Source organism: Antennarius striatus, chromosome 9 (genome assembly GCF_040054535.1).
Source record: "Antennarius striatus isolate MH-2024 chromosome 9, ASM4005453v1, whole genome shotgun sequence".
Lineage (NCBI taxonomy): Eukaryota > Metazoa > Chordata > Actinopteri > Lophiiformes > Antennariidae > Antennarius > Antennarius striatus.
The window spans coordinates 16569624-16585139 of NC_090784.1; positions in this window are offsets into that span (position 1 = coordinate 16569624).

The window sequence follows — 15516 nt, forward strand, 5'->3', positions numbered from 1 at the left end:
AATGAAGAAAAAAAATCCAGATATCTGGCATCATCCCTTTGGTCAGGAAACCTTAAAATCTGAGCTGCAGCAGCTTCCGTATCCAGTGGTCACGTGACGTCATTGGCGACACCTGTTACATCATCAGTCAGGGCACTGACTTCAGTGCGATCACTGAAGCGATAAATCCGATAAAGCCGTGGTTACCTGTGAGGTGAATGGTTGTTCCAACACCACAAGAGTTAGACGCAAAGATAGGAACCTATCTTTCTTCAAAATGCCTTCTGGAAAGCTTGGAAGCAAATGGAGAGCAAGGATAAACAGGGTAAAAATGACCCAAGATCCGAGAAACCGTCATGAGCACCCAGATGATTTCCAAAAAGATTTGAAGGTAAGATAATTTTCAGACAACCCATATTATTTATTTTGAATTCCCATGGTTTAGTGGATAATTAATTCATGTCTGGAGCTACTGGAAGTATTGTATAAATGTTTTTTTGACCAGATTATCACGTGATTATGGCACTCGCTAAAAGTAAATAATATCAAAAGTGATAGACGGGTCATTTTACTGAGAAGATCCGTGAAACGGAAATAAGACATACAAAAACGGCATGTCAGGCCCTGATCCTTATGCATACGTAAATATAAGACATATTAATATAGAGTTGCAAAATCACATTGACAGGGGTGGCACAGTGGTTAGCGCTGCTGCGTTACAACACAGCAGACCTGGGTTCAAGTCCCACTCCGTACAGAGTTCGCATGCTCTCCCCATGTCTGTGTAGGTTCTCCAGGTTCTCCAGCTTCCTCCCACCTCCAAAAGCATGCGCTTCAGGTTGATTGGCCATTCCAAATTGCCCATAGGAATGAGTGTGTGTGTGTGCATGGTTGTATGTCTTTGTGTGTGGCTCCACGGTGCACTAGCAATCCAAATTTAATTTTTCGAAGTCCCCATTTCTCCTAAAAAAATAAAAATGCCACCAAACTTTTTGTTTAATTATGTACTTCAAATAAAGAACTGGCTCATTTTGGCTTCACTGTCCCCTTAATATAATGACGCAAATTACAAAATGATTCAAATGATGTTTGATATCTTCCTCTGTTCTGACGATAATGAGCTCCCAATCGGTGTGCTTTTGGCCGACTTTCCCCTGTGAGTTAGGTGCTACTAGCTGCTCATTCTGCCCTGTCTGACCATTCTGTCATTTATTCTAAAAGGTGAGAATTTAATTTGCAACAGCCACTGCTGTCACCGAGGTGGAAGGTTCCGACACCTGATTACATCTTCATGGTATTTATTTAGAATGTGAGGGTGGAATAATGGTGCACCAGGCAAATGCTCAGTGAGTGGGAGCGTTTGTTGACACCAGCTTAGTCACAAAATGTGAGTTTCTTTCTGTGGTGCCCTCGACCATCGGTCATCACCGGGCTCTCAGAGACTAACGCAACGCACAACCTATGATTTTATTTTCTCCAAAGAGGAAATGACAAAGGCAACGAAGCATCAAATGTTTCCCTGAGAACCACTGTCCAAAGAGAAGTTGGTGATTGAGGTTAGATGACTTTGGTCGTCTCATCAAAGCGCCTCCTTGAGGAGAGCACCTCAATAAGAGCGTCAAAGTCGGACATGTTGCTCATTGGGGTTGAGTTGAGTACACAGCTGCAATGAGTATGGATTGCATATTTTGAAGAAGGATGAGAAAAACCAAGGAAAATGTGTGTCAATATTTGTATGCAGGATGAATGAAAATCCCCAGTTGTATTACAACTGTGATGCAAAGCAGATAGCTGCCGACAGAAGCACACATGCACGCACGCACGCACGCACACACACACACACACACACACACACACACACACTTCTCTCTTATCCTTTCTGCATCGGCTACATTTTACGTCAGCTCACTTCTGCCTGAGTTTGTAAAATGTCTTCAGCTCAGTTATTTGGGGAACGGTGCTCAGAACCGCTGCAGTCTCGAGTTACAGCTTGAACTCTTGTTGCTTCTGCTAGTTAGATTTTCTTCCACCCAATCATCTCCTTCCTACCTCTGTAAAATATCTTCACACAGCCGAGTGCTTTTGGCAATAATGTAGTCGCAAGGCTGAATACATATTTTCATGTTGGCTCACCAAAATTGGCTGTGTCTATTTGCATAAATCATCCAGCTTCACAGTGTCAGTTCATTTAAGAACAAAATAAAACCAAAGATATAACACCACCACCTGCTCTCTCTCTCTCTCTCTCTCGGTCCCTCTCTCCTCTCTCTCTCTCTCTCATAATCATATCTGCTGTACAAACATGCTAAAGTACAGAAATATTTACATTCATGTCTTTTTCCCCACAGCCTTTGAAATAAAAAAGTAGCATGGTATTTTCACAGAAATCGTTTAATTCATTTAAGCTTCAGTTTGAATGTATATATGTGTGTTTGTGTGTGTACTGAACTGTTACATACTGTGTGTGAAAAATGCCCACAAATTTGTGAAAAATCCTTGTAACCACAGGCAGAAATATTACAAGCACGAAGCGTTTTAAGAGTGAAGGAAAGAAAAGATATAAAGTTGTGTTTGCCGTGAAAGCCACGTCACCTCACCTCTTCACCACTACAGTGTATGTGCTTCGTATTTATTGGGTCATATTTATGAAGAACTGTAAATAATTCACTTACTCTGGTGAACAAGGAACACTGATCTGAAGCTCAATTGTGAAACTGTTTGCTGACATTTTCTGATAAGTAACAAATGTAGAAACTTCTGATTAATCCATATTACAGTAATTTCAGGCCAATAACTTCTAATTCAAGAAAAAGATGTTTAAGCTCCACACCTTCTCATTTGATCTATTTGTTCATTCAAAATAAGATATAACGACCAGAAGAGAGCAAAAATATAAATATTATTATCTCTAACTACATCCACTGGGTTGCATAAAACATATAGTGTAATCCACTACTCAATAAAATATACTGTATAACAAAGGTATGTTGATTTTTAAATGATTATTTGCATTCTACATATTATACTTCTTCAAACATACATTTTGTTCAGTATTTGAAACACTGATAACCATTGAACAGCCATGGAGTTGAACAGTGTCTCGGCTTTTCATTTTTATGTGCACCCTTGGTTTTGCTTCTGATTGCTCCTTAAAGTCTTCACAAAGAAAACCAAAAATATCTGAATGCATAATTTCCTCTTTGGACATAAAACACAAGGATTCAATGATCACTACAGAAAATCTTGTTTTCTGGTGTAAATTATTTGTGACGTTCTGCCCCAAGCAGGAAATATTTGAAAAGTTCAAAAGTTACTCCCCGGTAATTGATGATGTTGTGTGAGTTGGCAGTCTTTATTTCTATAAAATCATATAATTTTTCAAACATTAATTAGCATAATTTGTATTTATAAAAGAGAATTGATTGAGAGAAGATGTGGGTTGGTTCATGTTGACAATGATGAACTGTTTGTGTGAAGTTGCTTTGTTGAGGAATGATTTATTATTCTTCTTATGTTCGCTATGACTAATTTCCTTGTAGTTTTCTGTTCCACTGTATCTAACTGTTTCCCTCACACCTCCTCATGAAAACTGTTATCACACACCACACGCAACCAAAATGGAACTTGCACTCCAGCATTGCTAATCATGACACTACAACTGAGGGAATTTGACCTCCATACTGCAGTCTGGCTCCTTCTGCAGAAAACCGTGTTCCTCTGCTAAAATCTCGTTAAAGAGACGTACACAGGGTGTTTCAAAGACATAGCATGGTGCAGTTTTATCCTGTGAAGCAAGGATGCCCTGAAACTGTAGCCTGCATCTGCGTCTGTAACTAGAGGCTTCTGCAGCTTTTCAGCACCACCACACATCAAAATGCAGGGCTGGTGAAGCTGAGCAGAGCTGCTAGTCATCTTTGTTTTATACTGTGTGAGATAAGGAAGAGTAATTGGACTAATTAGCACCAAAACAAGGCTTGACTGAAGAGTCTTTCTGTGCCACAGATGCCTCTTTTCAGCAGAAAAAAAAAAGAACTACAAAGAAAAGAGACTCATTTTCAAGGCTAACCCATAGCATTTTTAGGATCCGTGCAGCAGCAAAAGCAGGAAGGTAGTTGTGTGTGTATGTGTGTGTGCGTGTGTGTGTATGTGCGTGTGTGTGTTATACTGGTGCTTTGCCACAACAGCGAGAACCTAAACCGCTCCAGTCGAGCCTTTTAGGTCACTGGATAAGGCGGGCAAACTATTATGTGAGATGAAAGAAACTTTTAACGGTCCCTCTCTGAACTGTGCTTTTTCAGGGGTTTTTGTTACCTTACATAATGTCTTAATTATCCAGTTGCTTTTCCAAGACTTCACAAAGACTTCCTAAAGACTCCAGAGCTCCATCGCAGCAACTCACATCGAAAAGATAGAGGGAAATACAAGCATAAAATGCCTTGAATTCTCTGTAGACAAGGCAGGAAGTGTGTTATGTGAATGTCAGTCATCTCTGCTGCAGAACATGAGGATCATCTGGTGATTCTGTGCTTCATTTTCATAATTTGCTGCTACAATGCTTCATATTATCAGTCCAAAATGACTTCACTGAGCAAATAAAAAAGTCACCCTGAGGGGTTTTGGTAATTATTCCTAAATATCTTATAAGTATGCTGTAGGCTTTGCATTTGATAATTACAGACAGCACTTTCCATTACAGCGGTTCATTATAATGTTTAAAGCTGAGAAGCCTTCTTAAAATATTTTAATATAACATTTTCATCTATCCATTTTCTATAACCGCTGTGCTGCAGGGTCTGTGGGGAAATTTATAACCATCATGTTACCTGTAATTACATGTTTTAGGGGGGTGTGGGAGGAAACTGGAGCGATCAGACAGAATCCAGACAGACAGAGGGAGAACACGCCAACCTCTCTGAATTCAAAGCAATAATTAAAATAAAAGTTTTAAAAGAAAATGTCTATCAATGACATGATATGTAGTCAACAAAATAAATTAATAAAGCATTATTAAAACATCATTAAATATAAATATGTTTAATGGTAATTAAAGTGCACTGTCATAAATCTCTATAGGCACTGCCAGGTTTGGAGAATTGTGCAGTTCTGACGACAGGCCAGTGTGGGAGGAAGCCAGTGATGACTATCACTTTAAATATTTGGACGCTGTTCTTATCGGATCAGAGCACATTATCTGTTATCCAAATGAGGTTCACTCACCCATTTGCATCCCGGTGCCGTTCTCTCTCATTCTGAAGTCTTGTAAAATGACCAGCTAATCAAATAAAGTGAGCCTGTCACAACTACAAAACAGTAGCATCTTGTGATAAGATTTTCAACAGCTTTCAAATCATGTGATAAAGCCCAAATCTCTTGAAACACTTAATGAGAATATGGACAGAAGGATTGGCAATGATTTTTCAAATTAATGATTAATTTGAGCTTTAGGGGGAAAAAAGATCATAAATGAGCTCAGCTATGTTGAAGTCAGAATCTCCTGACTTGAACACTCAGAAAAAAGTTAGTTTTATATAACTAGAGCAAACAGGAGGTCACCTTTATTTCCTAAGAAACAAACAAACAGGTTAAGACATTCTTCTTTTGAATTAGCAAAGCTGAAAGGAACAAAGATAACAGAAATGTGGTTTATTCTTACACAAAATAACCGCTGCAGTGCCGTAAATCCTCAAAGGTGATTCTAACTGAATTTCTTTCCATCACATTACTTTGCATAACAATGATGCTAATTTTAGAAGTTTGGCCTTGTGTGTCAACTTGGAATGATTTAAAATCAAATTTAATAATTTTTTAAAACAAAAATCTTAATAATAAAGGACAGTAATCCAACAAAGCCATCAGAAACATCTGTAAAGTCTCATCAATAATCAGCTTAGACAGCATGTTAAACAAGTTTTCCAAACGAGATGTGAATATCAGTGGATGTGCGAGAGAAACCAGATGTCTCTGATTCATATTAAAATAGACATTTACAAAATATGCGACTAAATATTTTTTAATTGGCTGAAGTTTTTTTTCATGGATGGAAAGACAGGAAATGATAGACAATGGTATTATCATCACATGTTGTGATTTGTCTGATTATTTGTTTTTTAGTAGCTAAATTCTGAATAATATATCAGAAGAATAATGACACTAATATAATTCCAATTTCTGGGTTGGTTTTCATGGTTACAGAGTCAGATCCCGGGACTATTGCTGTAAGGTGCAGTCACATGATACACAGTGTAGAGTAAAAGACATGCGACTGGATGCCTCACAGCAGTCAGTAAGCAGTCACTAAAAGAAAATAACACAAAGTGGTCTCAGTCTAGCTGTGTTCTTAATAAAAAATCCTTAAAGTATAGATTCATCCTTTTGAGTTATTGATTTGTGAAAGCAAGATTACAGTACAGCCAAAGCTGATGAAACAAAGCTGATACCACCTGCGGTTTTGTGTCTGTTTGACTGAGTACCGTATGTGAACGTGTGTCTGTTTGTTATGCAAAGGACAACTGAGTTCCAGAGTAGGCTGACTCCTCACCCTCCTACCCCCCCATCCTTGCTCCCTGCTGGGTCTTTGCTGCACTTCTTAGGAAAGACTTATGTTTAAGGCCGAGTGTCAATGGCAGCCAACCTCGCGCACAGCTGCAACATAACACGGCCCAACCTTACCTCCAGCTGATCGCACTGTAATAATGAAAAATGCTTCATCCATGTTAATGAGGATGTGAGGGTTCCCATCTCTCCAAGGTCATACATGCTGAAAAGGTACTGTAGGGATTAACTACCTCCTGCATTCTTATTGCATATGTTCTGACTATGACCGTGGGCGTGCACAGATTAGATCGATATCGTCAAGTTTGTGCTTCTGCATGTAAAAATATGTATCTTTGTAGCTGACATGCATGCTCAAGGGCGTGCCAAAGCTCTGATATATGTACATTTTTATGTCAACCATCGTCCTAAACAAATAAGAGGAATTAGACAGTATGAAGACTATACTTTCTTTCATGGTGAGAGTTGGGTGAGAGATGTGACACCACTCATATGTCTGTTTTAACTGTGAGACTACAGTTAGCAGCATGTTGCTTCAGCTAAATATAAAGACTAGAAAGTAAAGAAACAGCTGGTCTGGATCTGTCCAAAGATAAACAAAATCTGCTGAGCAGCACCACTAAGACTAACAAAAAATGATGTGACAAATCTGTTTAATTTGCACAAAAACAGAAGAGTAAAGAAACTCACTGTAGGGTTATGGTGTTTTTTCCCTTAAAAAAAGGAGAAGCTTAAACACATTAGATATCTCCTGTTTTTAAAATAGCAGATTGGATGGATTAAGGTTATGATACCGACTGCTAGTAGTGCATTCAAGTTCAGCATACAGTTGCAGGATGTAATTGATCCTGTCATCTCCCTGCATGGCTTGCAGCAACAGTCATGCAACAGCAGTATCCAGAGTTTGTGCGATAATTTCCCAGTGGCTTTGTTCATGCCATGGTTGTGTTCCTGCTCGGTGGCTGCCTCTTCAAACCCACCCAGGATGCTTTCATAGAGAGCTTGCTATGCTTGAGCTAATCTCAGAACCCAGAACCCAAAAGTTGCTGTGTATCCTGCTGCAGGTTGTCTGTCAGGAGAGATTCTGCTCCCTCTACCTTAACAACCAAGCCAACCAAGCATGACCCCTGTCCTTCAATGGAGGACCCACATATGCCCATACTCTCTGCTCATGTCTGGTTTTTGTCATACAGTTCTCAAAAACTCTGTAAACTAAATTGATTGGAAGGACAAGGGAAAGAAACTCAAAACCTCAAAAACTATTCCAGCTTTTTTTTCTTCTAGTCTGCTTCGACAGTTTTTCTACTCAATGAGGTACAAAGTGTCCACCGGTGAAGCTGTCATTGGCTTTTGAAGTGCAGACTAGCTGAAATTTTTTTTTTTTTTACATGCAAATTTTCTGCGCAATTGCAATGTTTCTGCTAGTTCAGTTTGGGAACAATATCTGGACGGTTTAGGGATTCATCGCGTTGCTCAAGGACACTTTAGCCGTACAAGATCCACGCAGTACTTATAATCTCTGCACTTATGGTTGAAAGCTGTCTTCCCTCGTCAGTGTGACAACCTGATTAGGAAGCGCTGGATATATTTGTTCGGGAGATGTTCTGCTTCAGTTTATCCTGTTAAGATGAGGTGAGCAGGAGAGATGGAATGGAGGTAACCAGTGGACAGGCAGTTGCTCTCCCACCAACTGAGCCAGTTGCAAGGGTTTAAAATCACATTGCATAGTGACAGAAAGTACATATAGCTCATTGAATTACTTAAAGTACTGACTTACTTTCAGGTGCATTCATTAATAAGTATCCAGAATGCAATGTATAGGTGAGGGAGAGCTGGATGTAGAGATATTATGTCCAGAATTATTTCTCAGAGTTCTATTTCACAGAAGCAATTCTTGGCTCGTGAGTATCGAACCTTGCAGAGAACCAAAGGCTTCAACACATCCCTACACTCAAACCTCTCCACATACTTGCATGATGTCAATGTTATCAACCGCCCTAACATGGCTTTTTATTTTTCTGTTCGTTCCGCAAGATTCAAGCATGGCTCACTTTGTCTCACCTCCCTCCGTTCGCCCTGTCATCAGTGTAAAATACCTCACCCCTGCAGACAGAGACAGATGGAGGGAGCAGCACCAGCCCCCCTGCTCAGCTCCAATGATTTATGCCAGGGCATCACAGACACACACACAAACACACACACACACACACACACACACACACACACACACACACACACACACACACACACACACACACACACACACACACACACACACACACACACACACACACACACACACACACACACACACACACACACCTATACTGCCATGCATACGGTATGCACGTGATCGTACATCTGTGGATGAGATTGCATGCATAAATAGGCAAAAACTCTAAGTCTGTGCTGAATGCATAACGTGACCAGTCTTCTGTTAATGTTAAATGCCAGAGCTCCAAGGCTTTTTAAAAAGGACATGCACATCTTTGAAGCAATGACAAAATAGTCTGACATCATTTGTCCCTTTCTGTGACAGTTAAACAGGAACAGGCTGCAGGCACATTCTTCCTCCTTATACCTCGTGACTGAGATGTCAGACCCCAAAAAGCCATGTTATACTCAGCTGCAAGAGCACATTGAAAGAATGGAGCAATATTTGAATTAATTGTCACATACTTTTTATATGTCAACAAAGTAACATGGGCAAAATTTTTCAGGGTGGTAATGCCATAATGAGCATGCAACACTGCTGCAGAGAGGTATACTGGGAAACATTCAGTCCCCTTGTTTGTGTGTGTCAGGATGTTTGTTTGTTTATTCCATGTTGCGGTCTGGGACTCAGCGCTGTTATGGTGTTACAACAAGGACATGCATGCTGTACATGAAGCAATGATTTGAGAGTAAGGTCATCGTACACTCTGTTCTCTATCTCCTCATCCCCCTCCCTTTCCAGGCGCACACAAAGCCACATTTTTAATACTAATTCTGTTTTGTAGTTGGGTGGGTGGGAAGGTGGGATTGAGGGTGGGGCACACAAATGGAGTTAGGATGGAAAGGCGGGTGGAGGGAGGGCATGGTAAAGGATAGAAGAAGCAGTAAGAAAGCAGACAGATAAAGGGAGAGGACAGCTGATGGAGCAGTGAATGGAGGGATGAATGTAGAAAGAAAGGAAAATTAAGGGAGGAAGACAAGGGAGGAGGGAGCGGGAGAAGCAGTGGGGGAAATCGTTTATCCTGCAGCCCAGGTAAGAGTGACCTGTTTGTCTATGTCGGCCTCTGTTACTCTGCTGATGTCTCTATAATAGGCCCGTGAAGCAGGTAGACACGACAGTACAAAGCAGCGGCCCACAGCTCTCAGGCTCCATTCCTTCCTGATAGCCTTAGGGAATTTACAGAAATTTCACTTAATGAATTAAATAGCACCATCTGTTATTTCCAGTGACTTGTTTATAACAAATGTGACTTGAAGAAAAAAAAATCCACTGTAAAAAAAAAAAAAAATTCACCCCAGCATCACCACTGCTCTGGGAATGGTAATATCTGTCCATCTGGTTGCATGGTCTGCATTGGTTTCCACTAAATTGGATTATTATGAAATTTAATAATGACTTTAAATGTCTCTGGAGATCCTCTGACTTTTCATGTAGTGTTTCCAACATTACATCACATTTTTAATTTCTTAGATTTTGGTTTTATAACCAAACACTTGCCAGTACCACACTAGACAGCTCTACTCTGTTTTACGTGCAAATTTAAAAAACGCTGGCATGCTAACAGGATAAACTAACACAATGAGCATGATATCAACATATTAGCATTATTAATATCTATATATATTAGCATAGAGCTTCAAACAAAGAGCAGCTTGATGGAGCTGCAAGCATTTCTGTGGAGGCTTTTTTCTTCTTAGTCTCCTTCACCATGAACGACAATCCAGAAACTCACTATGTGCCATTGGATCAAAATATTTCTTGCTAGGTCAATAGTGCTAAGAATTTTTTTTTTTTTAGCAACAGCTCCTCAGAATCAATGAAATGGAGCTTCTTCCTAGATGTATGTTTTTGGGGCAGTTTTTGTCAGTAAAATGGGGAGAAACCCATTGTACTAAAAATGTCAGCATGCCTTGACAAGTGAACCCCTGCAATTCACTGAACCCAGTGATTGTATCTAACAATAGAATAGTTTTCAAAGGTGAATTTACATACATAGATCTAGATGGGAGTTAAAGTTAAATAAGCTGGGCAGCTGTGTCTGTTTGATTTGTATCTTTGTTCACTTTCACCTCCTGTTTTTTGATATCACTTGCAGTCCCCTCCACGCAACGCCGTAATGACAGCTCCATCTTTGCTTGCAACAAAATCACCTCGGCGAAGATCCGTTTCAGCGCTTTGATTTGGAAATAAAATAGACTGCTGTGGCAAAGTTGGAAATGAGCACAGATGAGAAGGAAAGAAAGACAGAGGGTCAGAAGAAAGAGAAGAGGACAGCTTGGCCTAAAGCTATGGAAAGTTGTAATAGATGTTGTGTGAGCAGAGGGAGAATAAAAAGCATGTGGGCGTTTATACAGAATTAAGGCTCAGTTAGTCATTACGGCATTTTTAAGACAGCTTTTCAGAGGGATACATTGTGTTTTCCTCAAATTAATAGATATACTGTGGTGCACATTTAGTACAATGTGAACTGCTTGTCAAGTGGGTTGATAAAAATACTTTTCTGTATGTCACTCAAAACATAAAGCGTGATGTGAAAAGCATTTTTTAAATTATTAATTTCAGTTCAAATTCATAAAAGCACACACCACACTCTTGAGTGGACCTGACTATGTTACAATTTCATTTGAAAATCAATAAGGGGAAGGAAACATAAAATTATACTGTACAATAAAAAAAACCCATTCCATTTGAAATGCAAACAAAACAGAATCCAGCGGGGGTCTGGAGAAAACAGAACATAAATCTGACCTTTAAACACAAACAGGCCAAAGTGAAAAGAAAGGGCAGCTCAGCAGCCGATGAAGAGCCCCTCCACTCCGACTCACTCAACAACCAACCGCCTGCAGACAACGTCTCTCCCTGCATCCCGCTGCACAATCAGACACAAAGATGCTCTGCAATCAATCACATTCTTTAATTTCAATCTATGCCAGAGGACATAAAATCAACAATGCGAAACAAAATGAAAAAAAACAAACTGTATTGCACAGCTTATCTCTGAGCATGTGCTTGACCTCTCTTAGTTTTTCAAAACTGACAATGACATGATAATGACTATCATAATAGATCATGAAGGCTTTTGTTATTCTGATGTGACATGATACATGTGAAGGATGTATTAGATGTATATGACTGCTGTCAGATGGAAATAAATCAAAAAGGGGAAATCTGTGCTGTTAAACTTGAAAAGTGTCCCATTTTCTTTTAGAGATTTATGTTTAAAGTTTGAGATAGTAAGAATCTAGCTGAGGTTGTTGGGATAACTCAATCTCAGTTTCTAACTAGTCCCATTTATGGCTTCTTTTAATTTGGTGATCAATGGTTTAACATAATAACACAACTGCTTACATCGTTTCAATATCACAGCAGATGTAATTATTCCAAAAAAGGTTTATGCAAAGCATTAGAGATTAAAATAAATTTTCAGTCAATTCTGTGTAATCTCTGCTTTATTGTCTCTTATGAATCACTGTTTGAAACTAAGAGCAGCATCAATCAATTAAACCTTATTTACACCTTTCAAACATTTTGCATGTAATTCAAAGAACTTTCCAAGCCACCAGTGAAATAAAAGAAGTTCAATGGATTTAGACGGTAATGTACATTTTTAGAGACTAGAACAACACGAGATACGGTACGTAGAATTAGAAAAAGATCAATAATAAATGAAAACACAAACAAAAATAATAAATAAATAAATGTTCCAGCAACATATGAGACATTTTTTCCCACATTGATATGATTTGTTTTCCTTCTCCGCTGATGCCTTTCTTGTTTTACAGTACGGTAATCTTTTTTTTAATGAAGCGTCTTCTTTATAATACTGTAAACAATAATTTCTATCTCCTGCCACTTATTTCTGTCATTCTTTGGAGTTCACAAGAAAATGCTGCGCTTAATATATACATCCTGGAGGGTAGATGTAATTCTACCTTTGTAGATCAATAAAAACAATTGTATCCTAATGCATTCCACTCACTATTCTAATCCATCCTCTCCTATTAGCAAACATATGGGCATGCTGGCTGCAATGGCTGTAATTAATACTTATGGCGGGGCAATTAAAATTGGGTAGCTTTATGGGCTTGCTGATTAAGATATTTAAAGCTTCAAGCGCCCGAGGCTCTTTTTTTTTTTTTGCAAGCTTCTGCATGACTTCTTGTTTATAATCATTTGCGTTTTGTTTCCTCTAGCAAACACATTTTTGTGTGAAAAAACGAGAAATGCCTTTGTGTTTGCGTGTGTGATGTGAGAGCACGCACAATAGGCAAGGAAATGTTTTAACACTTATCCTTGAATTTTCTTTTACCCGCATGCAATTAATTACTGCCCAGAATAGCAGCCCTGGGATCAGCTGCAAAGGAAATTAATACGCAGTCGACTCTGGAAGAGTTGAGGTGCAGCACGTTGAGGCCCTGTTCTACTATCAATTTGTAATGACAATCATTATTGTGCAAAAAAACAGTGGTGGCAAAATACATTCCAGAGGGGATGTGTGTGTTCAAAGTCTCACAGTAATCCATATTCACTTCCTTAATCGGTTCAATTAGTTTTCTCAAATACTGTATGAATTTTACACTCTGCCTGTCCCCAGATAAAGTCCGGTTAAAATATTACTGGGCAGAGGTTACAAATTGGGTTCCCGGCGGTGAGGCTTAACACACACAGGATTTGGAGTCATTTATGTGGTTGAGTGGGCTAAAAACTGTATTTCTGACACTGTAATGAGGGAACCCATGCATTAGACCTCACTGTTTACTCTTAGGCAACTGGTGACAGAAACACACACAATCACGTGCTCGCACACTGATGCACTGATGCACACTCACGCCATATCAGTCAGATAGCTACACAGCGGGAGGAAAATATTCTTATAATACTATCACAATTAAGCTTTAAGCTTCCCTGTAATTAGCTTAATACTCATTCTGAGAGGGTTATGTGGAATAGTAACACGCACACACACACACACACACACACACACACACACACACACACACACACACACACACACACACACACACACACACACACACACACACACAGCACTTGTGTTAGATCAATGTTGCCATGCGGACTAAGCGATTAAGTTAGTGGCATGTTAAACTATGTGGCTTAATGGTCACTTTCCTTTAACGGTTGAGTTAAAAATACTGCACAGCAAGGAAATGGGGACTGATTTGAAAAGCATGAACACACACACACACACACACACACACACACACACACACACACACATGCCCTCATCATCAAACAAATGAGGCTTTTGCATTACTGTCTGTCTGGTGCATGGAGAGTGTGTATTGATCTGGAAAAGAAGCTCATACATCAGTGTGGTTGGGCAAAATGCCACTGAGGTGGAGGAGAAATGACGCACAGACGTAAACACACACACACACACACACACACACACACACACACACACACACACACACACACACACACACACACACACACACACACACACACACACACACACACACACACACACACACACACACACACACACACACACACACCATTTCTGCTCATCTGCATAAACCAGTTTGACCCAACTTCCTACTTGTTAAAAACGTCTTGACCTAAGCTGTAAGTTGAATTCTTTATTACTCTTGTTGGATCTTCTCTCTGATCTTCTATTTTGTTTTCTTCCATTGTCTTTCTGCTGTCTTCTCCCTCTCATTCTTCTGTGCTCATAGGTGTCCAACCCATGCCTTCACATAAAGTGATGGAGCAGCAGAAAACAGGGGAGGAGACAGAGGAGGTTGGTTGGTTGCATCGCTGGCGATCTTTTGTGAGGTCTGACGGGTGAACAGGGAATAGCAGGATGATTCAGCGCTACGGGGTCAGGATCTATGATAATGTACCGTGGGGAACATTTCCATATAATGAACACGGTACATCTTCTTTAGAGGGCCCCTTGAGAAACGGAGATCGGGACACACAGATAAAGATGAGTGAAAGAAAATGAGATCAAGGGAGAATAAAGGAAGAGGATGGACGGAGAGAAGTGGTGGAGGGAAATAGGTGAGACTGCAATAATGAGAGGGAGAAATTAATGGAGAGACAAAGAAGTTAAAGAAAAAGAGCTAATAGCAAAGCTGTTTGTGCTCCCTCTGCAGTACTTGTGAACACTCCTAGCTGTGTTGAGCGTTTGCTCTTTCATATCAGCCTCCTGCTGCTACTGTAAAAAGAGACATTGAGAGAAACTTTTGTGTGCGGGTATTTATCTGTTTGTGGGTGTGTATGTCAACCCACAAAGCCCTTTGTCGGGAAAGCTATTAACAAATTGTCATGCTGGCTCTTGATTTGTATTCAGCAAAAGAATCCATAATGAGCCCCATAATGCGAGCTATTCAGCACGATATTTGAAGGAAGGTGCCGTGTCTGTCAGTCACACCAACCAACGAGTCTCTTCATGGCACGCGTGGGCTTTTGTCCTAATATCTTGAACGACAAATTGAAATGGTGATGACAGACATGAACACACAGCCAACACACAACGGCTGCATCTGTTCAGCATCTATTATTCTTCTCTGTTGCCTGGCAGAGATAAAACTGTCCCAAGCTCCAAAGGCGAATCTGGCTGGATGTCCGCTGCTGCTGCTGCTGCTGCTGGGGGTGGTGGGTCCTCGTGGCCCACAACTATGAAATTTGTGAGTATAGATTACATCCAGCTTGTCCATCTTTTACACGTCGATACCAATCAACAGGCCTAATAATGTGTGCAGTTGTTTTTCTGAGCAGATATCAGGACTCTGGTGAGACTT